Here is a 26,554-nt window from a genome sequence, read left to right as displayed (position 1 = left end):
CCCTGATGGTAGTTTCCCCATCTCTTCCTTCCACCTCAGGTAAGAGGATGTGAATGGGCTGCGGGTATAGGATGCTGGCCTCAGGTGGCTCTTGGGGGAAAACCTTTCTTTTTCTCCCTCCTCTCACTGCCTTGCTTCCCTTTTTTGCTGCACCAGAAATACAAATGCAAATACTGAAGAGGAAATCCAGTAACAATAGATCAGGATGCCCCCCCCCCAATACTGTCTTGCTTGGTCACAAAATAAAACACACGAAAAGATACCATGGAAGAGTCCATGATGGATATCTAAATATTTTGAAAAGGTAAAGGAACGACTTGCAATCCTTTTAACCAAGAAAGTTGCCTCCTTTTTTGCAGCATAGGAAACAATGAAATTTCAAGGATGACATGCATCAATAAGACAATGGATAAGGTATGCATCAATAAGACAAAGAGAGATCTAATGGTTATATCATCTCTGTATGTCAGGTAATAGTATAATAAAATGGCAATATCCCATCTCTATATGCCCCCCAAAAGTATGATAAAACCCCTGTTTGGTTTCCTCCATTCTCTTTGGAATTCCCTCTCATGAGAGATCTGCCTGGCCTCTTCATGGATATCACTGAGATACCAGGTTAAAATCTTTCCCTTCTAGCAAGGATTTGATCCTTGTTTTTACTGTTCATGTTTCACTGCTGCCTTTTAATCCTCAAATATATTAGCACCCTGACATGGTTCTGCTAAACAATTTCTATTGCAAAACTCATTGTATTGCTTTTTTTTAAAATTGTAAACCATTCTGAGGTTCTGCCAGTTGGGTAGTATGAAAATTTAAATAAATAATAAATACTAACAAGAAAATTAAACAGAGCAAGTAGTTAACATCTAGTTCACATTAAATATTTGTGGAATACCAGCACACTGTATTTTTCTTTTGAGTTTCCCAGATGTTGAATTGCACTGTATATCCAAATGATCATGTTCTCTCATGTTTTCTCTCTTTGGTGCAGGATGATTTTCATCTCAAAGAACAAAACTGTGTGAGGGCAACAATAACCAGATGGAATTCAATGCTGCCATGTTTCAGCAAGAAGTAGCCTTTCAACAAGTCAAAAAACAGATTCTGTTGTGCACTGGACCCTTCCTGACAAACTAATTATATTGCCTGGACCATTCCATAATTCTATGATTCTGTCCTTGAATCTACTAAACATTTAAACCATGGATAGCAGCAAATGCACTTCAATGTAATAAATAATTTCAGGCCATTGTTAAGAAGTAGGAAGAAATCTGACAGCTCTCAGCATCCATAATACTCTTTATGGCAGTGATTTATGTTTCCCTTTTAATCAACATTACCAGGAAAAACATTTGGCTTGGGGAATTTAAGGGGAGCTCTAAGGCAGACTGCTTTCAAGAACTCCATAGTTTCCTCAGGCCCTGCCATCGTCTCTACAATGAATTATTTCCGCAAACACACAGGCCGAAAGCCTTTCTGAAGCCTTCCCCATAATCCCCAACATCTGGTCTGTGTCCAGTCCAGACCAACTGTGGGAATCTGCTGTCAGCATTAGCACAGATGAGTAAACATACAAGCGCCTGTGTCAGACAGCCCTGTGATTTCAGCTGAGAGCTCCGGACATAAAGCAAGTTTGTCATTTAAACTGCTCTCAATGTAAAGGAAGCACCTGCTCAAAAAAGGAGACCCAAAATAAATTTTCTAGGGTACTTCCAAAAACAGGGAGGAAAGGAAGGTAGGAAAGGAAGGTATGATTGACAGCTCTGGTTCAAGGTATGAAAAGCAAATTCCATTAATCACATAAACAGGTTGCTTCACTTTTGGCCTTCAACAATATATGCAAGATGAATATAAACTGCAGGGGCTGCTTTATCATAGTGGATACATTCTCTGACTGATCTATACGATCTGCAATCCAACACGGCCCAATGGTACATCAGACAGCTGTAGAGACATGAATGAAGGCCAATGCACCCATGGAGACCACCATTCCATAGCTAGTTTCTTGAGAGTAAGTTGCATTGAACTCAGGAGGATTTTATTTGGAATGGATATGCACATGCAGGACTGTCTATGGATTCAGAATGATCATGTGACACTCTAGGTAAAGGTTACCCTTGACAATTTTTGTCCAGTCGTGTTCAACTCTAGGGGGCAGTGCTCATCCCCGTTTCCAAGCCATAGAGCCAGTGTTTGTCCGAAGACAATCTTCCGTGGTCACTTGGCCAGTGCGACTTAAACACAGAATGCTGTTACCTTCCCACCGAGGTGGTCCCTATTTATCTGCTCGCATTTGCATGCTTTCGAACCACTAGGTTGGCGGGAGCTGGGACAAGCGATGGGTGCTCACTCCGTCGTGTGGATTCGATCTTACAGCTGAAGATCTACAGACCTTACAGCACAGAGGCTTCTGAGGTTTAACCCTCAGTGCCACCACGTCCCTTGTGACACTCTAGGTATTGCTAAACTATAGTCTCCTATCAGTCTTAGTCAGTGTAGCCAATGGTGAAGGATGGCGGGAGTCCAGCAATATCTGGAGTGCCACACAATCCTCATCCATGATCCACATGGCAGTAGATCCATGTAGGTGAAGCATATAACCTGAGGACAAACAGCTTTTGAATGTTCTGTACTTCCCTCCATGGGTCCCAAAAGAATACAGTATCTGGGTGTTTCATCTCTCTCTCTCTCTCTCTCTCTCTCTCTCTCCGTGTGTGTGTGTGTAGAAAATCAGAGAAGGGGGAACTGAGACAGAGTGAAGAGGATGGAGCAACACAATGCAGCAAATTTTGGATGCAACAAATGTTCTCCACCTCTAAAATGAGTGTCTCAGCATATTGAGGTCCTGGATCAAAAAAAGAGAGAAATCCTTGGGAAATGTTGCAAGATTGCTCATTCCTGCATGAGAGGGAAAAGACCACCACTTTTAAAATCATCATCTGTGTTAGCAATAATTGGTGTATTTTGCACCAAACAATTTGTGTTATGCACAAAATACTTTGTAATGCAAAATGTTTGCACAAAGTATTTGCACTTTTTTTAAAAAAACAAGTCCTAAAAAAAAGAAGAAAAGAAAGAAAGAAAGAAGCCCAAAGCTCCTTTAAACTTGCATGGCAGGAATAAAATGTCCAAATATTTCATTCTTTTATATATATAAAAATAATTACTTTTTGACTGGTCATGCTAGTGGATGGGGGTACTCGGGGAGATGTAGTCCCTCCCATTAAAAAAATGAACCATTTCAGGTGCTACTGATAGTAATGTCTCTGCTAATTGAGTTTTGTATGAAGAACATTAACTAGTAAATGCAAATATATTCTCCATAAATTCTTCAGTGCTGTTTTCACTGGCTGCCTTCAGCCATCAATGTTAAATACAGCAATGAAGTTTTTTTTTATTCCTTCCTGTCCTAGAAAGGCTGGCAAAGCTATAAGATTCATGGAAGGGAAGAAGCCAGGCTTTGAATTTCTTAACACATCTTTCAGCAAGACCAGGCAGCTGTCTGTCTCAATGACACTGAAGTCCAGACGAGGTGAACTTCAAAGATCTTAACTTCTCCCCACGCCGACAGCCAAAGTAAAGCAAATCGATAGAGAGACAATCTACATTTCGACAGAGGCCTGAAAGGGAGGACATGGAAAGCTGGAGTGCCCTATGGAAGCCTCCATTAAAGACCAACCAAGTTGCTTCTAAAACAAAAGCCACAGAGCCGAATTCTGGCATGGAATTCTCAAAAATTCGAGCTGTTCACCTTTACAAAAAAGTGTCACATCAGCTGCTGCCAAGCTGAATTCTTCCATTGAACGTGGAGGATTTGGGGATGGGGTGGGATGAGATCCAATGGGGAGAAAAAAGTTTTGGTTGTACTAAGCAGCAGAGTTGATGGCGTTATAAAGAGAAATAGCCTGTAGAAACATTGAGGCTAATCACAGTGCATCCCTTTCTTCTTGTGAGGCAGTATTTTTTTCGTTCAAGTCACAAAGCACAAAAATTGCTAGAAGAAAGAGCAAGGACTGAACATTAGCCTCAAGCCTCTCTCCTGCTCCATCTAACACCCAACTGATACAAATCTGAAGAAACTGGATCAACAACACAAGTCCCACAACCATTGGCTAATTGGATAATTCAGGTTTTACATGAACTCCTCTCGTTGTAGGAGACCTAACAGCAATTCAGATGCTTATTTTCTCTGCCTTTTAACTTTAATTAGACTTGCCTGAGGCTTGCAAGGCTATCATATTTTGGGAAACTTGTTTTTTAGGTAAAGCAACTCCTACTACTGTTGAGTTCTCCCATATGAGTCTAGCCTTTCAGTTTGCCCTAAGCTTTATTTCTTAGCTATTATTGTTTACCATAGACTTTGGGACATCATGGAAATAAAGTTAACATTGTTTTATGGGCAATATGGAAATATGCTTCCCCCCCCCTTTGCTGAAAAAACTTCAGCCATGAAAATTTCAAGTATGGTTTGCAACCCCAAAATTAATGGAGGGAGCTGGTTCCTTCCTATGTGATCTGCATTGATTTACTGGATGGTTTCTTCTTCACATTATGCACACATTTTTCTCCCCCGAACAACTTCTGGATTGTACAATAAACCTTTTTGCCACAGGCAGCTGAGCATTATCAAAGGTTTCATTACAGTTGTCAAGCCGTATGTCTCTTGCAACTGTTGGGCAAAAATGTACTCTTGAAGGTAGGTTAAATATATGCAATTGCCTGCGTTTGCCAGATACCTAAAATAGCCAGAACTAGACCAAAAAGAAATTAATCAGGAATCGAAACACACTGCAACCCAAAAGTGGATAATACTAGAAGAGCATTTAGACGAGAGTGATACTGCTGTTTCATCAAAAACCAAAATAAGTATCTTTAATATAAAGCTCAAAGCAAAAAAGCAAGCAATCTCCTCAAGTCACACGTTTGTAGTAAAAATAAAGGATTCCATACTTCCTCCTGTCCTCTCTGAGACTGAGCCTCTCCTAAGATTCCAGGACTCAGAGAAAGAGAGAGGAGCAGCGTGGAGGGGGGAGAGAGATGATTTGAGGGCACAGCAGTGCAGAAATAGCTAGAGGAAGATTTAAAGTGCCAATTCTCCATTAGAGGTTCAGAATAATTCAAAGTGGTGAATTTTAAATCTCTAGCGATTCAGACAGCCCTGCCTCGATTCAAGGAATTAATAACCAATCGCCAGCAAAGATAAGACCCTATAAATATTTAAAGTGGTTAATCTTTTGGCAGCCAAGGACAGCGTTTCCCATCACGGCCTCACCTTTTACTCACGCAACAATGATGGGATTTCCCAGCTGGCATTAAAGGCACACCTGATGGTTTCTGGGGTGGGAATCCATTTAAATTAGAGAACTGATTGTGCTCATTGATCTGTCTCTCCCGCTCTGGCAAACAACAGCAAACACGTTGTGTTTGTAACACGGACAACAGAGAACAACAAATGGGATGTATTGTTCCTTTCCACAAATTGTAAGAAATATTTGTGTAGTAAAAATGGGGAAGTAAAACTGATCTTGCCTCCTTTTGGCCTAGTGCTACTGGTCTTAGAGTGTATGCTGAGTTTTACTATGTGTGCATTATCTGGATTTATGCTGATGTTTATAAAAGATCTGCATATTCCAAACACAAACACACACCGGTACAAGCCTGATGAAGGGTTTTTTAAAAATCCCTGATATTGTATGATGGTAGTCTGTAAAGGTATTGCTTACTCTTGCATGTGTATTTTATTTAATTTGGACTACTCTGCTCCCCTTTATTTCAACAGAAACACATACAGTAAAATGCCCAGTCAAGAAACGTTGTAGGTCTATATTTTGTGTCTTGTGCCCTGGATTGCCAGGCAGCTGAAGTCTCAGAGATTTGCTATGATTTCCCAGGTTTCCAAGTGAGGAGACAAATCTTAGTGGAAATGGCACTAGAAGAGGAGAATTTGTGTGTGAGGTGGCTTTTAAGACCTTTTAAGGCATATATCTCCATCCATTCCCAGCTGGCATCAGGGCTCACATGGCTTAGCACAAAATGCATTTTGGAGTTGCACAAAGTCAGTGCACAGAAAAACCAAGTGCCAAGAGAGTAAGTGCATGTACTTGGATGCATAGTGCCATTTAGGGTAGGGCAGGGAGTAGAGTTTAAAACTCATGATATTTCTTGCATAAATTGTTGTTGTTTCGACTTATATACCACCCCATAGCACTGTCTAGATGGCTGACTACATAAATAAGCAAGCAACATTTGCCCCCCCCCCTCATGGGATAGATACTCTTTTTACTGACCTTAGAAGGATGGAAGGTCAAGTCAAACTTGAGCCATCCACCCGAACCTGTCAGGATCAAACTCTGGTTGTGAACAGAAGTTTAACCTGCAGTACTGCAGTTTAACCACTGCACCATGGGATTCATTGCAGAAATCATAAAAATGGCGCAGAAAGCAACATAGCAACATTCCCTGCCTTTCCTCTATGATATACAAGGGCTCACCCTTGTGATAGCACAAGGGCCTGCCCCTGTAGACATCATAAGGATCTGGCTTCTGGGCTCAGAATTTGGCCTTGACATTGCAGGACCTGGGATCTGGTTGATTTGCTGTGGCAATCCTAACTAGTCTATGTAAAAGCAGCCATTCTCAATGGGAGCCATATGGAGGGGGCCACAGATTGGAAACAGTTCTTCACACACCACTTTATAAGGTCCATTATACAACTCATACAGTCCTCAAAGCCTATATTTCTTTCACATTGTGTTTATGGATGTGGCTTAAAAAAGGTTGAGAATGGCTTCTCTAAAGCTAACTAGAGCCTGCTTGACTCTTATGTGCCTTAAACACTATGGGCGCAAGTTTCTCCCTGACTGATTACTGTTACAAAAGATTGTCATCAATGTTTCTTTCTAGTCTGCAAGAAGAATTTCCTTCAGAATGTCTTTTGATTTTTTTTAAAAAAATGCACATGTTCCCTATGACAAGGGGAAAAAATTACCCAAAGTCTCAAAACCAGGTGTGATGCAGGTCTGGGATAAAAACACAAATGGAATTTGCAAAATTCAATGAAATCAAGATTGAGGGTCAAATTAAACATCATCCAATAAAATGTTAAAACAACTATTAAGAGGATGGTCCACGTGCCTGTGGAAGCCAATTGGGGTGCCATAAAAGTGCAGCAGATTGTTATTTATTTGTTCATTACTATATTTTTGCTGTGATGGAACAAGAGAAGGGCTTGCATCAGGGGAAGCCCATGGGGTTGCCTATGGCTCTCCATCTATTGGCCACGGCTGCTGATCAGTCTTCTTCTTCTTCTAATTATACTTCTGGGGGCCTTCAAGAACAGTGGTTTCTGTATTAAATAGATCACAGGAGGCCAACCCCCACCTCTCCAAAATCGAAATTTAAGTGGATGTCTAGGCACCTTGATTTTTGATTTAATATATTTTAGACCTGTTGCAGCCTATATAAGATTCTGGGGGATCATCAAAGTTGCCATGTCCTGGTTTATGGGATTTTTCTGCCTCATATAGTAGACCAAAATAATGTGACTGGCTTTTGGTGCTATGCAGTTTGACTGTGTAAGGGCACAATCTGCTTGTTCTTTCTCAGGCAGCAGAATGTCTTGGGAAGGTCCCTTTAAATTTATATGGTCCTTCATCTGCCTCAACTGACTTGACTGGTTTCTTCCAACACTCTGTGATGAGATTATTCAAGGACTTCAGTAAAGAGCTGCAGAGATGATTTTACTCCATGAAAAAGGACTACATGAGCTGTACTTTCCTGTTCTAAGATTTATCAGGGATGGGGGAATCTAAACTGCACCTTCCCTTATTGTACCCTTAACAGTTACTGTGGATCTTGCTGTTGGTGTTGATGCAAAGCATACGTGCCCAGCAGTTTTAAGTGGAAATTTTAATCTTGTCTCCGAGATGTTACAAACTGTGGAAACATTCTGACTTGAAAAACTGACGTGTTTCCATATATTAAAATATGTCTCACACTTGCTCACATCTGCTCAAATAAGCTATGAAATAAATATTTTCCACACTATAAATGTAGCACATATTTTTAATGCTTAGAGGTGCATCGCTTAATCAATCAAAAAGCAGAAGCCAGCTTCTGTAATTCAGCCCTTTCTGGCATGCTTAGTTTGCAGAGAGGTTAAGCAAACTATTTTCTGCAAACAGTTTAACTTTGCTCCCAGTTCATATTTTTCTTGTGAATATAAACACACACCAGCAGTAGCTCTGCTGAAGGGCATTAGGGAAAATAAAGGGTATAGTTAGGTTGCAACACTATACCTACTTACATTAGAGAAAAGCTCTTTGTACTCAATGGGACTTACTTCTGAGTAGGTACCTCACAATAGGAATGCTGAGCAAATGTAGCTGGCCTAGGGTCACCCAGTGAATCTATCAAACTAAGCACAATACCAAATTCGCTTTCTTCTGTAAAGGAAGACTTACTTAAAGGAATTCTTGTTTATCAATGTTTGGAAAGAATACTTTAAGACCTTTCTAAATACTCCGAAAGACCACTTAAACATCATCAAAAAAAGGGAACACAGATACTGTATGTAGAATATGTTAATTAATAGTTTTCAGAACTATGAGATTCATGAAAGCAGTCTGTAATACTCTGAGAAAGTAGATTATAATCGAAAAGAGCTCATAAGAAATAGATAGGCATATGCACTGGTCTGGTATAAAACATCTTTAGAGATCATTTTTATAAGCCTTCTGTATTTACTTATTCTTAGAGGTTCCATAGCCATGCTTTTTGTAATAGTACCAGAATACCTCATCTTTCTGTAGAGTTACTCAATTTCACATGTGATAAATTTCCCTTTGAGATACAGTTCAACCTGTCCAGTGCTGATTTGCTTGGTTCATTAACCAGAAATTTCCCAGAAAGGGAAAAACGGTTTTCATTTGTTTGCTGCACTCCCATACCAGGGAAAGGGGGCAGGCAGATCCCACAACAAAAAGCCTCCCATCTGTTGGGTGGGCAGAGAATGCCTTCATCTTGAATGGATAAAAGAGGCAGAGGTAGTGGCAGCTACTAATACCTGGTGATATAAAAGCAATCCACCTGTCAGCTTTTCATAGAGGATGGCGGGTATCTTTCTGGACTACAATTGCCAGACTGTCTGCCCCACCCCACCAGTTGATCAGGATTCTTGCAGTTGTAGTCAAAATAAAATAAAATAAATTGTCCAAGAAATGGTTTTCATCTAAATTGGGCAACACCATACTCAGAATATCTTCTTTAACTAAATTTATGGACTAACTTGACTTACTGTGGAAACTTTGCCCCAAAAATCTGCCCTAAAGATTATTGGATCAGGCAATCACTTATTAGGCGATTGCATATTAAGTTATTAAGACATCGCAAGATAATAGTGTTGTCCTCTTTTTAAAAGACCCATCTGCAGTCATGTTTTAAACCAGAACTCATCTAGCAAAGGTTGCAACTTGCCGAGAGAAATGACTGGCTACAACTGTTCTCTTCCCCAGCCAATTTACTCTGTTAATGAATAAACACCACCCTTGCCTGGTTCGTTCTATCAGCTTAAAAGAAATTCTCTGCCTGTAAATTCTTTGCCTATAAAAATGGTAAACTTTGTAACACTGTCTTCATTTTTTTGTGAGCACTCAAAGACAGATAACGGGAGGAGATCTGATGGGACAGAAAAATGAAAAAGAAACAGACAGGAAGCATGGATAGATAGAAACTGTAACAAAATGAAATATTTTCTGTATATTATGTAATGTATAGATAATATCATATTATCTATATATTATTTTTTGTAATATCAATTACACATCACCTTGAGCACATTGATGGAGAGGTGTAATATCAATTGAATTTCCCGGATATTATTCTTTTTCATCAATGTGGTCAAGGTGGAATACATGGTTTTCTTCTTCCTTACTCCTTCAGTGAGCACAAGAGTTCTGATATGGATCAGAACTACATTGTGGGATTATGGATTTAAGCTTCCCAATGACTTAGCCACTGTTTTCTTGTGACACCAGCTCTTCATACCACTGTACCTTAAAACCATCCACATAATTGTTAAATAAATAAAAGTTGTCCCATCTAACAGGGTCCAAATACATAACATCTTAGTGTTTTAAATTTTTCCCCCAATTTATTTCTCCATTTTTTTCCAATCCTGATTTTTTTATCAAGAAAAAAACCAAATTGCACTGTATCCCTAACACAGACTACCTTCTTCTGACTAAGCTTGATGTAAATATGGTCGGAGAAGGTCAAAAAGCACGGATCACTTTATTGAGGCTTGACAGGGCTTTAGTGACATCTTAAAAGCAGGGTAAAAGCGTGATTCATGATTTAATAAGCAAACACAGTGGTGATCCATAGACTGAATTTGGGACCTTCGGTTACGACAGAGTGTGCTACATCACAGAGCTACAGTATTGTGGCACCTCTTAGAAAAGCAGTCAATGTGTCTGAATATTATTGGAAATGGTGCAAGTGGTATGAGAATGCTAAGCAGAAATATAAATTTGAAAAGTTACAGGTAGATATTAAATTTAAATTCTTCTCAAGGCAGTTCCCACCAAGTCAGCTTGTGGCTCTCCAGATGATTTTCTGGCTGCAGTTCACACTACCCTTCACCTTTGGCTGGGCTAACTGGGGTTGTTGGCTGTTGCAAGCCAACAAGATCTGGAGGGCAACACATTCCTCATTCCTTTAATAGACCATAAAACATCAGTAACATGCTATTCTGAAGCCCAAACAGCACATCATCAATCCTGGAGCTATTCCTGCAGTTGTAACGCCACATAGCGTGATGCAGTTACTCTGTGGTGATTAAATCATTTTTTTACCTAGGAGTGTAATATTTATATTATCTTTATAGGGTCTGATAAAAGCATTTAATGGAGGGGAGGAATTCCTGTTATGCAGAGAGCTGGCTATGCTGATGGCCTGCTGTACGAATGATGAGCACAATTTGTAAGCTGCCAAACTACCAACTCAATCCTTTTTATTTCCCTCTTTTGTCATCCTGTGGATAAGCCTAAAACCGCTTTCAGCGCATTTCCTCTCTGTTCAGCTCAAATTAGTCCCTCCTGCTGGACTCCAACTGGGTCGCCTTGGTACATCACAGGACTCTGGCTGAGCAAATCTCTTTTTAGTTGAGAACAAAATCAATGGGAGCCCTACCTGCTACTCTGACAAGGCCTGTGCCTTTACTTATTACATAATAAGCCCTTGCTGTTGAGGGTCAATTATTCCATTGACAAGGCATTACAATAATTCTCCGTAATTAAAAGGGGTACTTAATGTGAACCTGGAAGCATACTGAAAGAAACATTAGTCCTCCATTGTTGAGAGCCAAGCCTCCCCAATTAGCATCTTCTGCCAATCCCTGTCAGCTGAGGTTTGGAAAGGGAGTGAAAAGAGGGTCAGCACAGATGCTAATTTAGATACAATTGTGACAGTGCCATTTAGAGGCACTTGCTCTGAAGGCGCCATCAGGGTTTAATGAAGCAAACAGCCTGGGTCTCCCTGACCCTGCAGAGTCAATTAAAAGAGATGTGCTCTATGTTGTGGTGCCAAAAAAAGAAAGGCGCTTCTCTTAAAGTGGCATCATAAGGTCCTTCTAGATCTCCTCTTCCTCCTTCTAAAAGTAAGCACTTTTAAAAGGACATGTAATTATCGCTTTAATCTGCTCATTAAAAAAGTCTCTCATGCAGGCTTAACACAAATTAGCACTTTTGAAACGGACCAAATCTGACACAAAGTAGACGGTTTCAAATGATTCACCAGGTCAGGCTTCGAATCATTTTCTATTGCTAATATTATTGGATCAGTGAATGCATAATTTCAGTACTGCAGCATTTCAGGGGAAATGCTGGTGCTGCTCATATATAGTGGTGGTTTTGTTTTGGCAAAGAACATGTGCTAATAAGTATCAGCTTCAGGAAGTGTCTAAATGCCATTACACTGAACATCAGTGAGCCAAATTTAAGTTCTGTGAAGTTCTGGCAGTAGCAACCTGTTTCCATACAACTGAAAAGCCTTGAAAATACTCTCTGGTCTCTCTCTTTCCCCTATGTAAAGAAGCTATTTTGCTTAAACTGACAGATGCTAATCTGAGCACAAACCCCAGCAATTAAATCCTGAAAGGGGTTAGAGCGGCTTAGTTCCTGGAAGGAGACTTCTGGTGTTTTGGAGGAATTAACTCCCTCCCAAGAACTGAACGTAACGCCACTGCATGAAGCTTGGGAAAGTTGCTTTTCTGGACTACAACTCCCAGAATCCCTAAACCAGCATTACCATTGCTGGTGGACTTTTCCGAAGTCCACCGATTGCATCACATACTTGCTTTTGAACCAAATTGAGTATACTTAACATATGGTTGTATAATTTCCTCTTGAATGCCTCCAGCATTGAAGCACTCTCCACCTCCCAAGGAAACGGGTTCCATTGTTGTACTGTTCTAACTATTACGAAGTTTTTCAGGTTTCCAGTCCCCTGATCATCCTTGTTGCCTTCATTTGAACAGGCTTCATTTTCTCAGCATTCTTTTAAAACTGCAATGTCCAGAACTGGACACATTACTCAATATGAGGCCTCGTCGTCATTTAGTCGTTTAGTCGTATCCGACTCTTCGTGACCCCACGGACTAGAGCATGCCAGGCCCTCCTATCTGCCACTGCGTCCCGGAGTTGGTCAAATTCATGGTGGTAGCTTCTATGACACCACATCTCATCCTGTCATGCCCTTCTCCTCTTGCCTTCACACTTTCCCAACATCAAGGTATTTTCCAAGGAGTCTTCTCTTCTCATGAGATGGCCAAAGTACTGGAGCCTCAGCTTCAGGATCTGTCCTTCCAGTGAGCACTCAGGGTTGATTTCCTTTAGAATTGATACAGTAGGTTTGTTCTCTTTGCAGTCCAGGGGATTCTCAAGAGCCTCCTCCGCACCATAATTCAAAGGCATCAATTCTTCGGTGGTCAGCTTTCTTTATGGTCCAGCTCTCACTTCCATACATCACTACAGGAAAAACCATAGCTTTGACTATGCGGACTTTCGTTGGCAAGGTGATGTCTCTCCCTTTTAGGATGCTGTCAAGGTTTGTCATCGCTTTCCTCCCAAGAAGCAAGCATCTTTTAATTTCGTGGCTGCTGTTTCCATCTGCAGTAATCATGGAGCCCAAGAAAGTAAAATCTGTCACTGCCTCCATATCTTCCCCTTCTATTTCACCAGGAGGTGATGAGACCAGTGGCTATGATCTTAGTTTTTTTGATGTTGAGCTTCAGACCGTTTTTTGCACTCTCCTCTTTCACTCTCATTACAAGGTTCCTTAATTCCTCCTCACTTTCTGCCATCAGAGTGGTATCATCTGCTTATGAGTACCCAGCTTGCTGGGGGGGCAATGTGTAGCCTGCATAATTAAATTGTAAACCGCCCAGAGAGTGCTTGAAGCGCTATGGGGCGGTATATAAGCAGCACGCTTTGCTTTTTGCTTTTGCTTTTATCGGAGGTTGTTGATATTTCTTCCGGCAATCTTGATTCCGGCTTGGGATTCTCTCAGTCCAGCCTTTTGCATGATGTATTCTGCATAAAAGTTGAATAAGCAGGGGGAAAATATACAGCCTTGTCCTACTCCTTTCCCAATTTTGAACCAATCAGTTGTTCCATATCCACTTCTAACTGTTGCTTCCTGTCCCACATATAGGTTTCTCAGGAGATAGATAAGGTGGTGAGGCACTCCCATTTCTTTAAGGACTTGCCATAGTTTGTTGTGGTCCACACAGCCAAAGGCTTTTGCATAGTCTATGGTCAATGAAGCAGAAGTAGATATTTTTCTGGAACTCTCTGGCTTTCTCTGTAATCCAGCACATGTTAGCAATTTGGTCTCTAGTTCCTCTGTCCCTTCATAATCCAGCTTGTACCTCTGGAAGTTCTCGGTCCACATACTGTTGAAGCCTACCTTGTAGGATTTTGAGCATAACCTTGCTAGCGTGTGAAGTGAGTGCAAATGTACGGTAGCTGGAGCATTCTTTGGCACTGCCCTTCTTTGGGATTGGGATGTAGACTGATCTTTTCCAGTCTTCTGGCCACTGTTGAGTTTTCCAAACTTGCTGGCATATTGAATGTAGCATCTTAACAGCGTCATCTTTTAAGATTTTAAATAGTTCCACTGGAATGCCATCACCTCCACTGGCCTTGTTGTTAGACAAGCTTTTAAAGGCCCACTTGACTTCACTCTCCAGGATGTCTGGCTCAAGGTCAGCAACTACATTGTCTGGGTTGTCTGGGATATCCACATCTTTCTGATATAATTCATCTGTGTATTCTTGCCACCTCTTCTTGATGTCTTCTGCTTCTGTGAGGTCTCTCCCATTTTGGTCCTTTATCATGTTCATCTTTGCACAAAATGTTCCTCTAATATCTCCAATTTTCCTGAACAGATCTCTGGTTTTTCCTTTTCTATTATTTTCCTCTATTTCTTTACATTGTTCATTTAAGAAGGCCTCCCCAACTCCTGCAAATTCTGATAAGGCAATACACCTCATTTTAGTTCTTACTCCTTTTCTACAGCATCCCATTTTTTTCTAGCACTGTTATTATTAATAATCATCATTATCCTGACTTATGGCTGCCTACTTGTCCTGTTCTCTGGTGACGCATCCACTCAATAGTTGCCTATCTTGGTTCTCTAGATGTTGAACTAAAGCACCCATCACCCCCAGCCTCACCATGGCAGGGACTGGGGAAAATGAGAGTTGCTGTACAGTAACACTGGGGACCCAAGTTCAAGAAGTGTTGCCTTTCCTGGCCTGATTTCCCTTCCATAAAATCCTCACACTACTCCGGAAGTGAAGTCTCCCATGTATATTTTCCCTGTCATACCTCCGAACAATATGCCATTAGCTGCGTAGGTCACTAAGTGGTGCACAAGCCATTAAGTGATACGGCAATATTTGACTGTTCAAGAAGGACAATGAAGGCCAGTTGTCGGTTCACTGACCTATCATGAAGCCTGGCCTTCCTTAACTACAAATGAATCAGACCTTTCAAGCATCTTTAGTTTCCCCTCAAGCGAAACATGGGTCCATCATTTATCTATTCCCTGGTATTGTTCGGGCAATCCACTCCTTTCTTGTTGCTGAAGTTAAAGATAAAGACAGGGGGCCAGTCTGACTGGCAGTTCTTTCACAAACACAAGTCTATTTTGCTTTGGTGAAGCAAGGCCATGTCCGTTGAAATGTTTTCTTTATTTAGGGTTGGTAGCTTAAACAATAAGGCATGACAATCCCTTGTCAGTTCTCTTGAAGCTTGTCCCGACTGAAGCCTAAATTTGCCATTCAGCCATGGGATGTCTGGAATTTGTTGTGTGCACTCATCCTTAAAAGGGAACAGCTGTTGTGAAAGGCTGTTATAAGACACCTCAAAAACCATGGCTGACTACAGTTACACCCTTATCTACTACTTGGTATGAGCAACTTTTTTCTGCTACGCAGCTTCCAATTGCAGAAATCCAGCTGATGCCCCTTTAGTACATTGCTTAGCTAAGTGAGAACCAGCATAAAAGCACCAACTTTCAAAAGCAACCAGAGACACACAACTTGTCCAAACATGCTCAGTACAACATTTTTAAAATGAAAGCACAGAACAATAAGGAGACATGGAGAAATGCAATGTCCCATTTGTCCCACATTAATTAAGCATACTTTTTCATTTCTATAAATGCTTCTACAGAAAACACACCAGTTAAGATTCATTTCACATTGTTCCCAAAAAAGAAAAAAGAAGAGTCAATGGTAATGGAAATCCAAGCACAGGTAAGGGAAATCCAACACAGCAGACTTCCTGACCACAGGAAACTCCCATCCTAACTGACCACTAGTTACCGTATTTTTCCGTGTATACGACCCCCAGTGTATAAAACGACCCCCTAATTTTGACCCTTGATGGAGGCGGAGGAGCAGTTAATGGGCAACTGCTCTTCCACCTCCATCTCCTGCTGCTGCTGCCTACGCTTCCCGCCCAATCACCTCCTCCAGTGCGCTCACCTCCAGCTCATGGAGACGATTGCTGGAGGAGGTGATCCGGTGGCAGCGGCAGCAGGAAGAGGCGCCCGAGCACACACAAGTGCTTGTTTGCCTCTGCCTCCTCCTGCCTCCACCACCAGAGGGGACAACGCAGTGACGTGAGGTGAGCCCATCAGTCCCACTAGAGGAGGTGATTGGGCGGGCGGAGGAGGCAGCAGCAAGAGGCGCCCGAGCGCATGTGACTGCTCCTTCACCTCCGTCTCTGCCTCCTCCTCCTGCCGCTGCTGCCTTGGCCATCAGCCTCCTTCTGTGTATGAAACGACCCTCAATTTTTCCTCTAATTATTTTAGGAAAAAGTGCTGCTTATTGTCATTATACACATGGAAAAATACGGTATACTGCATAGTTTATGAAGGTTTCCTTGACTCGAGATGAGTTTCTCCTTGCAAGATGACCTTTCAACAAAATCTACTAGCTGTTGATAGGGTGGAAGCTTCCCACAACCCCAGCACTCTCCTAGTAAATTCACTTGTGAAAAGATTTCCACCTTTCATATGCTGCCAGAGTTTGCATTTTCTGTTCTCTCTTCCTGCAGTATAGTCTTCAATTTTTTTAAAAAATACTTTTTTAAAAAATTGGACAGTATTCTGTTGTTGTTTCCTGGTATTATATTTCTAGTTCCTTTTCTTGGCTGCTGAGTTTATGATTTGGCAGACATTTTCAAACATATTTGTACAATGGACCTCAATATCCTTTCTAGTCATTTCAATTTATGGCAGTTCCATTTATGACATTCTCTCTGTTTCACATGGTTGCCACTAGACTCACCGTTCGACATCTGTTAGCATTAAACTGAACTTCCCATTTAATTACTAGGTTTCTTAAAGACCTGAAATCCTCCTGAACGTAGTTGCTTATAAAGTCTGAGGTATTTGCCCTTACCTAGGTCCAGCTTTGGTACCAGCACAAATCATTAATGTAAGCATCATTAAATAGAGCAGCCCTCTGGAGGATACCATTGGTGAACTATGAAAAGTAAAATTAATTACGATTTTGATTCACTCATAAAATCCTGTTCTGAGCTGAATTTCAAGCCAAGTATATATACATGTTCTTCAAATTATAACTTTTCGACCTAGTAAGATGTTGTTGCTTTTAAGTATCTGTTCAGCATAGATGCTGAGCTGCATGGGATGGAAATTAAACTACAGTTGTGTGAGACAAATACTTAAGATGTGACAAAATAAAATTTGCTTATTTTTTCCTTTTAAAGAAGAAGATCTTTAAACATGGTTGTTGTGGGTTTTTCGGGCTCTTTGGCCGTGTTCTGAAGGTTGTTCTTCCCAACGTTTCGCCAGTCTCTGTGGCTGTCCTCTGAAGATGTCCTCTAAATCCTGACCATGAAAGCCTTCGCAAATACATATTTAAACATGCATGGCAGGAGAGCAGCAATGAAATATTCCTGGGCAATTTTTACTGCCTGAAAGAGAACAAGCATTTCTCTGTCAGGCCAGGTTAACCAAAGATTGGTTAATGTTAGGGGTGGCTTTTTGTGATGCTGTCAGAAAAGAGAAAACATGTCACTTAAAAAATGACACTTGTATGTGCAGATAATCTGTAAAGAGATGCAAATTTAGAAATAGTTACTGGAGCCTTGTGGTGCAGTGGTTACACTGCAGTACTGCAATGAAGACTCTGTTCAAGGGCTGAGTTCAATCCTGGGGCTGGGTAGCCAGCTCAAGGTTTCCTTCCAAGGTTGGTAAATTGAGTCCCCAGCTTGGGCGGGGGACAATGTGTAGGCTGCCCAGAGAGTGCTTTAAACACTATGGGGCAGCATACAAGCAGCAAATTTTGCTTTGCTTTATATTTATTTGCATTTGTTTAATTTATAGGCTGACTTTCTCCCACTGAGGGGACTCAAGGGGGCTCAGTGTTAAAAAAAATTAAAAACACAGTAAATTGTGCATTAAAATAATTAAGTTACAATAGTTAATAAAATACTTTGAATAAATAAAACATTCAAAAGTTTAAAAACAGATTTACTCAGCTAAAAACCAGCTTTCAAAGACTCAGCTATTTTTATTAAAAGTTACTGGGCATATTATTGGATGTGTACCTGTTGTGCTACTGACTAACATGCTGGATAACATAATTGGTGCCATGTTAATAATCATCATCATGAGCTGTAAAGTCAGTTCTGACTTGTGGTGATCCTTTTCAGGGTTTTCTAGGTACAGAATACTCAGAAGTAGTTTACCATTCCCTTCCTAAGTAATCTGCTGTAGTGTATTACACTACAGTCGTGCCCCACTTAACGACTGCCTCGCTTAACGAGGAGATCGCTTTACGATGAGGTTTTTGCAATAGCAAAACGATGGTCTAAATGGGGGGATTTTGCTTAGCGATGATCGCTTCCCTGCTTCGGGAACCGATTTTCGCTTTACGACGATCAAAAACAGCTGATCGTCGGGGTTCAAAATGGCCACCGGCTGAAGAAAATGGCCCCCCGCTGTGCTTAGGGATGGATTCCTCGCTGCACAGGCATGGAAAATGGCTGCCCCTATGGAGGATCTTCGCTGGACGGTGAGTTTTCAGCCCATTGGAACGCATTAACCGGGTTTTAATGCGTTTCAATGGACTTTTCTATTTCATTTGATGATGTTTTCGTTCTAGAGCGATTTCGCTGGAACGAATTAACATCGTCAACCGAGGCACCAGTGTATTTAACTTATGAAGCATAAGCTGCAGTAGGATTCAAGCTACTGTCACGAAATATACAATACATCTCAATCCAATGGTTCCTTGCTAGAGGAGATGTGTCATATTTTGTCTGTGATCCTACGTCTTGCTGCAAGCTTCTCTGAGTAGAAGAATAGGGTGAGAAATGATCTTAAATAATGGCAACGAGATTTTATAAAAAGCAATGGCTCCCCTTGAGCCTATTTAAGTGTCCTGGGAAGCTTATATTAATCAATGTATGATGAAGATAGCTATTTCCAAGCATTACCATTAAAATAAAATAAAATGAAGAACTCTGCACTATAAACATACCCTGATTAAAATTAATTGTGCTCTACAAACAAAACCATCTTAACTAGCACAAAAGGTACATCATTTTCATGTACTGTATACATCTATGGAATGTAAGTGTTTCCACTGTGCTGGTGCTAACTTAAAAGATAATTACAGATGCATTGCCAGTAAATCAAGTGAGATGTATCATCAATTTAACTCAGTAAATTGATGATACATCTCACAAAAAGAAACCACACACCTCACACAAAAAAACTCCTTTTTGGCATGCAGAAACATCCATGAGCATGCAAATCTTAACATCCAGCTTCAGGGGGAAAATAGCTGGTTTGAAGAATAATTTTGCCTTTATATACTTAAGCAGTACAGATTTCCTTTCCCCCTTTTTTATTCAGAAGAAACCTACTTAAGCACTTTGAAATGAAGTATCTGAAGTGTGCTGTAAGTATTGAGAATTTCCTGATTTTTGGTTCTTTGTGCCTTCTCCTTCTTTCAGCCATTCTTTCCCTCTAGTTTCTAGATCAGACACTGAGAACTAGAAAGGGAAATGGGTTCAGTGATCAAAATAGAGAGTAATCCTGGCCACACACTTCAAATTTGCCATGGGACTCAGTTTATTGCAAATTAATGTAATTAAAATTAAATTTTATTGCAAATTGAAAATAAAATTAGATTTTATTGCAAATTAATTTAATTAAAATTAAAATTAACAAATCCCTCCTCAGACAACCCCCACGCCCAAGTGAGAAGTTATTTTTTTCAGTATCCCAATAATAACTTATTGTAATTTTGAAAATGTTGAGACAGTTGTTTCCTGGGGGAGCACTTTCTGTTAACCCTTTCGATGCCACACTGAAAGGGCGGGGAAAAAGCTGAAACATTTGTTTTCAACTGGATACAGTTATACTGTAATAATAAGAAAATGGCACCAATGCAATTCTTATGGTTTTCCTACAGTTTTCTAGGTAAAGAGTACTCAGAAATGATTTAACGTTCCCTTCTTCTGGGAGTGCTCTGAGGCTGTTCAGCTTTCCCAATGCTACAGAGACTGATTCTTTCCCTGGAAGGCATAATGGAGGAATCAAACTCCCAAACTCTGGTTGTGTACCTAGAATCCTAACTCACTGAGTTAAGCTATCCAGCCAGCTCCATTATTGCAGCCCAGCCTCCAAAACGATATACCCAGGAACACAGCAAGCCTTCTAATAATGAGTTAGTTTGGCCTAGACAACTCTGACTCCTAGCAGCTCTCCAGAATTTCAAGTAGGATTCTTCTGAAGCCCTACCTTGAGATTCCTGGTATGGTTTGGTGATCTCTCATCCAAGTAACTACCAGGCTTAACCCTGCTTTGCTTCCAAAATCAAACAAGGCTGGGTGTGTCTAAAGGAATACAGTGTGCCCCTCATGTTTTCAGTGTAAATCTTTGTTGAAGAATAAGTAAAAATTGTTCCATTTAAAAAGAAAACATCTCAGTGCTATAAGCTGTTGCCATGTGGCCTGTACAAAACACACTCTTATCATATCACTCAACACCCACAATAGTAAAAAAAGGAAAGAAAAAAAATCAGAAACACAAGGAACACCACAAGCCAGCTTTGGAATGATGTAACAGTTTCCTACCACCCATTTAATCATAGTCACAAAACTATAAAATAGTTATCATTACATGACAAAAGGAGTGAGTGTTATCCTTGTTAGATTTCAATCATAGTGGCTTAATTAGACCTTTGATATCAGAATAAGGAATTAGCAGTAACTCATTTGGTGAAATTCTGTTGCTTAGTGTAAGAAAATTTGTAACTTGTAGTCTGTTCATTACTGGCAAATAAAGAGTTCCTGTGACAATTCTTCGGTCAAGTGTGTACACTGGCTTGATGCCGCACATCCCCTGAGAATTGTGATGGAGACTTTTATTTACCAGTTAGGAATGGGCTGAAGGTTACGAATTTTCTTACACTCAGAAATAGGATTTCAGTTGTTGTCTGTAACTGATTATGTCCAATCGCATCAGACTCTGAAGCTCTGGGAAGGAAACTCAAAGACTTTGGGGCCCAGTTAGTTTTTTCCATCCATCTTACCAGTACTAGAAAAAGGAAAAGAAAGGGAAAGGAAAATACTCCAAATGAATGACTGGCTACGAAGGTGGTATCGATGTGAGGGATTTGGTTTTTGAGATCACAGGCTAATTGGATGCCCCGTTGAGAGCATCTCGATCTATCCAGTTGGGGCAAAAAAAACCCAAAAGGAACATCGCAGTGATATCCTATGATATTCTGATTAGCAAACTAACTAGGCATGGGCTGGATAGATCAAGTGTCAGGTGGATACACAATGGGCTACAGAATCATACTCAGAGAGTGATGATTCACGGCTCCTTCTCCAACTGGGAGGAGGTAATGTGGGTAACGTCCTGGGCCTGGTGCTTTTCAACATTTTTGTTAATGACTTGGATGAGGGAGCGCAGAGGATGCTTGTCAAATCTGCAAATGACACAAAATTGGGTGGAATATCTAATACCCTGGAAGACAAAAACAAAATTCAAAATGATATTGATAGGCTGCAGCACTAGGCTGAAAACAGCAGAATGAAATTCAACAGGGAGAAGTGTGAAATACTGCACCTCGCAAAAATAAACCAAATGCAGAGGTATAGTTCCAACAGAAGTATAGTTTCCAAATCCTGCAAGGTGCTAGTCCCCCTCTATTCAGCATTGGTTAGGCCTCACCTAGAGTATTGTGTCTAGTTCTGGACACCACACTTCAAGAAGGATGCTGACAAATTGTCATACAGAGGAGGGGCAGGATCTATTTTCAATCATTCCAGAATGCAGGACACATGACAATGGGCTGAAATTAAAGGAAGTCAGATTTCGATTGAATATCAAGACATCCTAACTGTTAGAGCAGTACAAAACTGGAACCAATTATCTCAAGAGGTGCTAAGTGCTCCAACACTGGAGGCATTCAAGAGAAACGTAGACAACCACCTGGCATATATCCTTTGATTTGTCTTCTTGCATTGAGTAGGGGGTTGGACTCGATGGCCTTATAGGCCCCTTCCAACTTCACTATTCTATGATTCTATTTCTGCTGAATACAACCAAATAATGAGATGGAAAAGTATGGACAGAAATAGCCATTCACGCATAAATCCTGAGACCTAAGGACTGGCCTTCTAAAAAGTTGAAGACTATCAGGGAGCATGTTTTTCCTCTTGCCAGTTTCCTAAGGAATCTCACTAGCATGTTAGTCTTGCATATTATTGCAGCTGTATTCTAAGAACACAGCTGCAATAATATGCCCTTGGGTACCCAGTGTGGTGTAGTAGATAAAGTAATGGACTAGGACTCAGGAGACAAGGGTCTGTTTCTCTGTCTCTGCCATAGAAGTTTTCTGGGGGTACTGAACTGGTAAAGGTAAAGGTTCCCCTTGACATTTTTAGTGTAGTCGTGTCCGACTCTAGGGGGCGGTGCTCATCCCGTTTTTCAAGCCGTAGAGCCAGCGCTTGTCTGAAGACAGTTTCCGTTGTCACATGGCCAGCGTGACTAGGGAGCGCTGTTTTACCTTCCCACCGAGGTGGTACCTATTTATCTACTCGAATTTACATGCTTTCGAACTGCTAGGTTGGCGAGGAGCTGGAACAAAGCGACGGGAGCTCACTCCGTCACGTGAATTCGATCTTACGACTGCTGGTCTTCTGACCCTGTAGCACAGGCTTCTGCAGTTTAGCCCACAGTGCCACCACGTCCCTTGTACCGAACTGGTAAAACCACTCCTTAAATATCTCACTATCTTAAAAACTCTACTAGGGTTGCTACAAGGTCTGACTTGACAGCACATACATAAAAACTAATTATGCCCTTACATTTTCAAGTTCTGCTCTGCTAGCTTCTTCCTCTTTTCTACTGCTGTTATGCGCTGTCCAGTCAAAAATGACTTACAGTGACACTGACAGAGCTTTCAAAGTAAGTATGATATTTAAGGACTGGTTTAACAGTTCCGCTCCGCCATGGCTGAGCAGGGAATCAAACCTTCTTCTCCAGAATCCTAATCTGTCACTCTATCTATTATACCGCACTGGGCAAATACTCAGCCAGCGGACTAGGAGGCAGAACAGCAGCAGCAGAGCTGTGGCTGTAGTGCAACCACTATCCCCATCTGTCTTTATCCTTCCCAAAGGCCCTCTGCGAATGACTTGAAATGTCACCCACTACTTCATGGTTAATATCAGACTCAACACTGAAATTGCTTCCTGTGCTTTACCAACAACAAAAGCAGTGAGGAATTTGTAGTTCATTCCTGACAGTTTCAACCTACTCCTAAAAATACAATATGAAAAACAATAACACTGAAAGCAGCAGACGAAACAAGAATCAAAGGACATATACATAACTGCATATAAATTTAAATGGCATTTACACAGTTACCTCACTTATACTGTTTCACACATGCATATGATTGTTTCATTTTTACCTGCTTTTGTACAGCAGTCATATTAACCTATCAACCAGTTCTTTCCCTTATTTAAATTTGGATATAAGAATTATTATAGATACACATCGGTACATTACTCTAACTAAAATCTGATTTACTTGTAGTGTTATAGACGCAAGCAACATACAAATGTCCTTTCTTCAAAATAGTCCCTTTGTGGTTCAATTCATTAATATTTGCAGTTGATTAATTTTCTTCCTTCTTATATACTCCTTTGATTTTCAGTTTAAACCCCACAATGTAGAAGATTAGGCAAAATACATATAGAGTGATTTACCTGCAAACTATTTTTTTGTATGTGTGCATGTGGTTTAGAATTAATTTGAGAGGACTTGGATTTGAACAGGGTTTCATTCATATTTCTTCATATTTTTCTAATTGTTTTGGAGCAGATGACCTTCCAGACAATTGAAGGAATCTCTGGAAAGTTAGATAACAAGGTATGTACTGTGGAGCTGAAAGGGTTAGCAGCTGTGAAATCAATAGGCCTGTGTCCTTTTACAATATACCATTTAAATCCTTTCATTCTCTGCTCTTTGCATTTATATAGGGGATATTTATAACAAGAGTCTTCAGATGACTTTAATTATAGTTTGCCTGCAGTCACAACACAGAGAAATAAGGCCCTGAGATGTATTTTTTTAAAAATCTTATAGAAGTATGATTATTTCTAAGTATGCCTGAAAAGTATTCTCAGGCTTCTCAAATTCATTTAAAAAAAAAAAAAGAGGAGAAAGCTAACTAAATTATTTTCTTTACCGGAGTTAGAATCACGTACAAAAAGAGGCAGAAGTCTTATTATGCCTTATATTGAACTCTAAAGGTACAATTTTTAGATCTATCAAAAGACATATTGGAAAACTGATAATCAGAAACAATCACTTGCAAATGGCAGATTTAAAAAAAGCCAGTCTGATAGCCATGCTTTGGACAAATTTTTCCATTCTAAAGGTGGTAACCTAGTAACTCCAGCTTTAAAGGTCTTTTAAGGGAGGGTGATCTCTCAAATGCTTTATGGAATTGAAATCTGGGGTATGAATCAGAACAATCTACACTATCTTGAAGTAGGACAGAACAAGTTTCTGAGACACATCCTCACGGCACCCCAGGGGACTCCAGCAGCTTTTCTTAGAACAGAGACAGGCATGGTGTCCATTAAAGCCAGGGCAACTCCAGCTATGTTCTCCTACTATAAGAGGGTGATGGATATGCCCGACCACCGTCTACCGAAATGCTGTATAGTAGAGCAATGGAAAAGTGGTGGCTGGGCAACTTTAGTTCAAACCTTACTAAAATATAAATCCCTCTCCACAGACATTTTTGGTTTTTTTGGGGTGTGTGTGTGTGTGTTAAAATAATTTTGAGAGATTGGATCTACAAATTGGATAATGGCCAGGACTTTGCCTAAATAGACTCTTCAAATTTCTCTCACTGGTACCATCTGCTCAAAACAAACCACTCAAGGGTGCAATACATAGACTTACTGTTGCCACCCTGAGAACTACATTCACAGAACTTTTCAAACTATGCCAACTGCTGTTTTAGATGGCAGGTACAGGAATGTCCCTAAGCATCTAATGCTGTGTATTAGCAGAGCAGGTGAGATAGAGGATGTTGCCCACTATCTATTCAACTGTCAGCTCTATCAAAACCCTAGAGGAAAATTCCTGGGTAACATTTTGGCTGCCCTACAGAAGGAAAGCCCTCAGAAAAAAGGTGGTCAGGTTACTTTTGGACTATGACCCATATGTTACATACAGAACAGCACTGTTTGCAAAAGTGGCCAGAAACATCCACACTAATTTCCCGAGACCCATCACGATCAATTATGCGGGGGACTCACAGATGTGAAGGGTCTCTTATTATTCTATATGTCTGTGATTTTATCATGATTTTACTTGATCATATTTGTATTTTAAACAATTGGGACGGCTTTTAACCAATACAATAAACTTGAACTTGGAACCAGGACAAGTCTGACTATATCCAGTTGTGCATCTCAAGTAAGTTGAACAAGATTGCTAGTATACCTGTTTCATAAAATCGTCAGAAAACACTCAGCAATATTTCTGAATATTAGACACTAACAAAGAACATGCTATAGGAAGAAAGAAGACAGAATGCTATTGTTCTTGGAGGTCAAAGTATACTGATTTGAAATACAGAATGTCTCATTTGAGGAAAAAGACTGAAGTCCTGTTGAATCAGCATTGCATACACAGACTGACCTGGCCAGACCCTTATGCAGTCTCGTGATACAGTGCTTAAAGTGCAGTACTGCAGTGAAGACTCTGCTCATGACCCGAGTTCAATCCCAGACACAGATAACCAGTTTGAGGTTGACTCAGCCTGCCATCCTTCCGAGGCTGGTAAACTGAGTACTCAGCTTGTTGGAGGTGGGCAATGAATAGCCAGCATAATGAAACTGCAAACTGTCCAGGGAGTGCTTTAAGTGTTATGGGGTGGTATATAAGCAGAACACTTCACTTTGCCTCTGCCTTGGGACAAAGATAGCATTGGGAGGAGAAGGGAATGACGCTGTAGGGGAAAACTGCAAGGGCTGCCCACAGCAGGATGTTGCCATTGCCAGCGTGATTTATTTCTATCAGGATGGGCAACTTCTGCAGGTGTGGGGACCAGTTTTCTGCCCCCTCTATCCTCTGGGTGACCACAGAGACTGCTGAAAAACATGAGCAAACAGACAAACACGAGACGTGACTGGCTGGCTGAAAGTCCACTTCTGGTTTTGGAAAAAAAAGCATTTGGGTTTGTTTAACACTGAGGGGATGGGCTACGACTTGTTTAAAAAGGCGAACCACTGTTTCTGGAACAGGATGACAATTCCCTTTTCTTATTTGTGGAAACAGTTATTCTGAGAGGGGAGTAGGGGAATCTGATTGGGTCAGGGTTGTAAAAACAGTAATGCAGAGCCACACTTTGCCCATCCCTGATTTATATATGTGGAATGAAGAAAAACCGTCTTTCATTTTGTCT

General features: G+C 40.7%; 1 protein-coding gene and 1 long non-coding RNA gene across 7 annotated transcripts in view; one reads left to right on the top strand and one right to left on the bottom strand.

The window, feature by feature from the left end:
• ATP8A2 (ATPase phospholipid transporting 8A2) overlaps positions 1–26,554 on the bottom strand; it is a 417,881-nt gene that overhangs the window by 46,479 nt on the left and 344,848 nt on the right. The window lies entirely within an intron of this gene.
• Positions 358–1,052, top strand: LOC144588044 (uncharacterized). Its single transcript, XR_013543365.1, has 2 exons — positions 358–414; positions 995–1,052. It is a non-coding gene; the product is annotated as an uncharacterized LOC144588044 (long non-coding RNA).

Source organism: Pogona vitticeps, chromosome 3 (assembly GCF_051106095.1).
Source record: "Pogona vitticeps strain Pit_001003342236 chromosome 3, PviZW2.1, whole genome shotgun sequence".
In the NCBI taxonomy this organism is placed as follows: domain Eukaryota; kingdom Metazoa; phylum Chordata; class Lepidosauria; order Squamata; family Agamidae; genus Pogona; species Pogona vitticeps.
The sequence above is the reverse complement of the archived record's forward strand: the minus strand, read 5'-3'. Positions and strand labels throughout refer to the sequence as shown.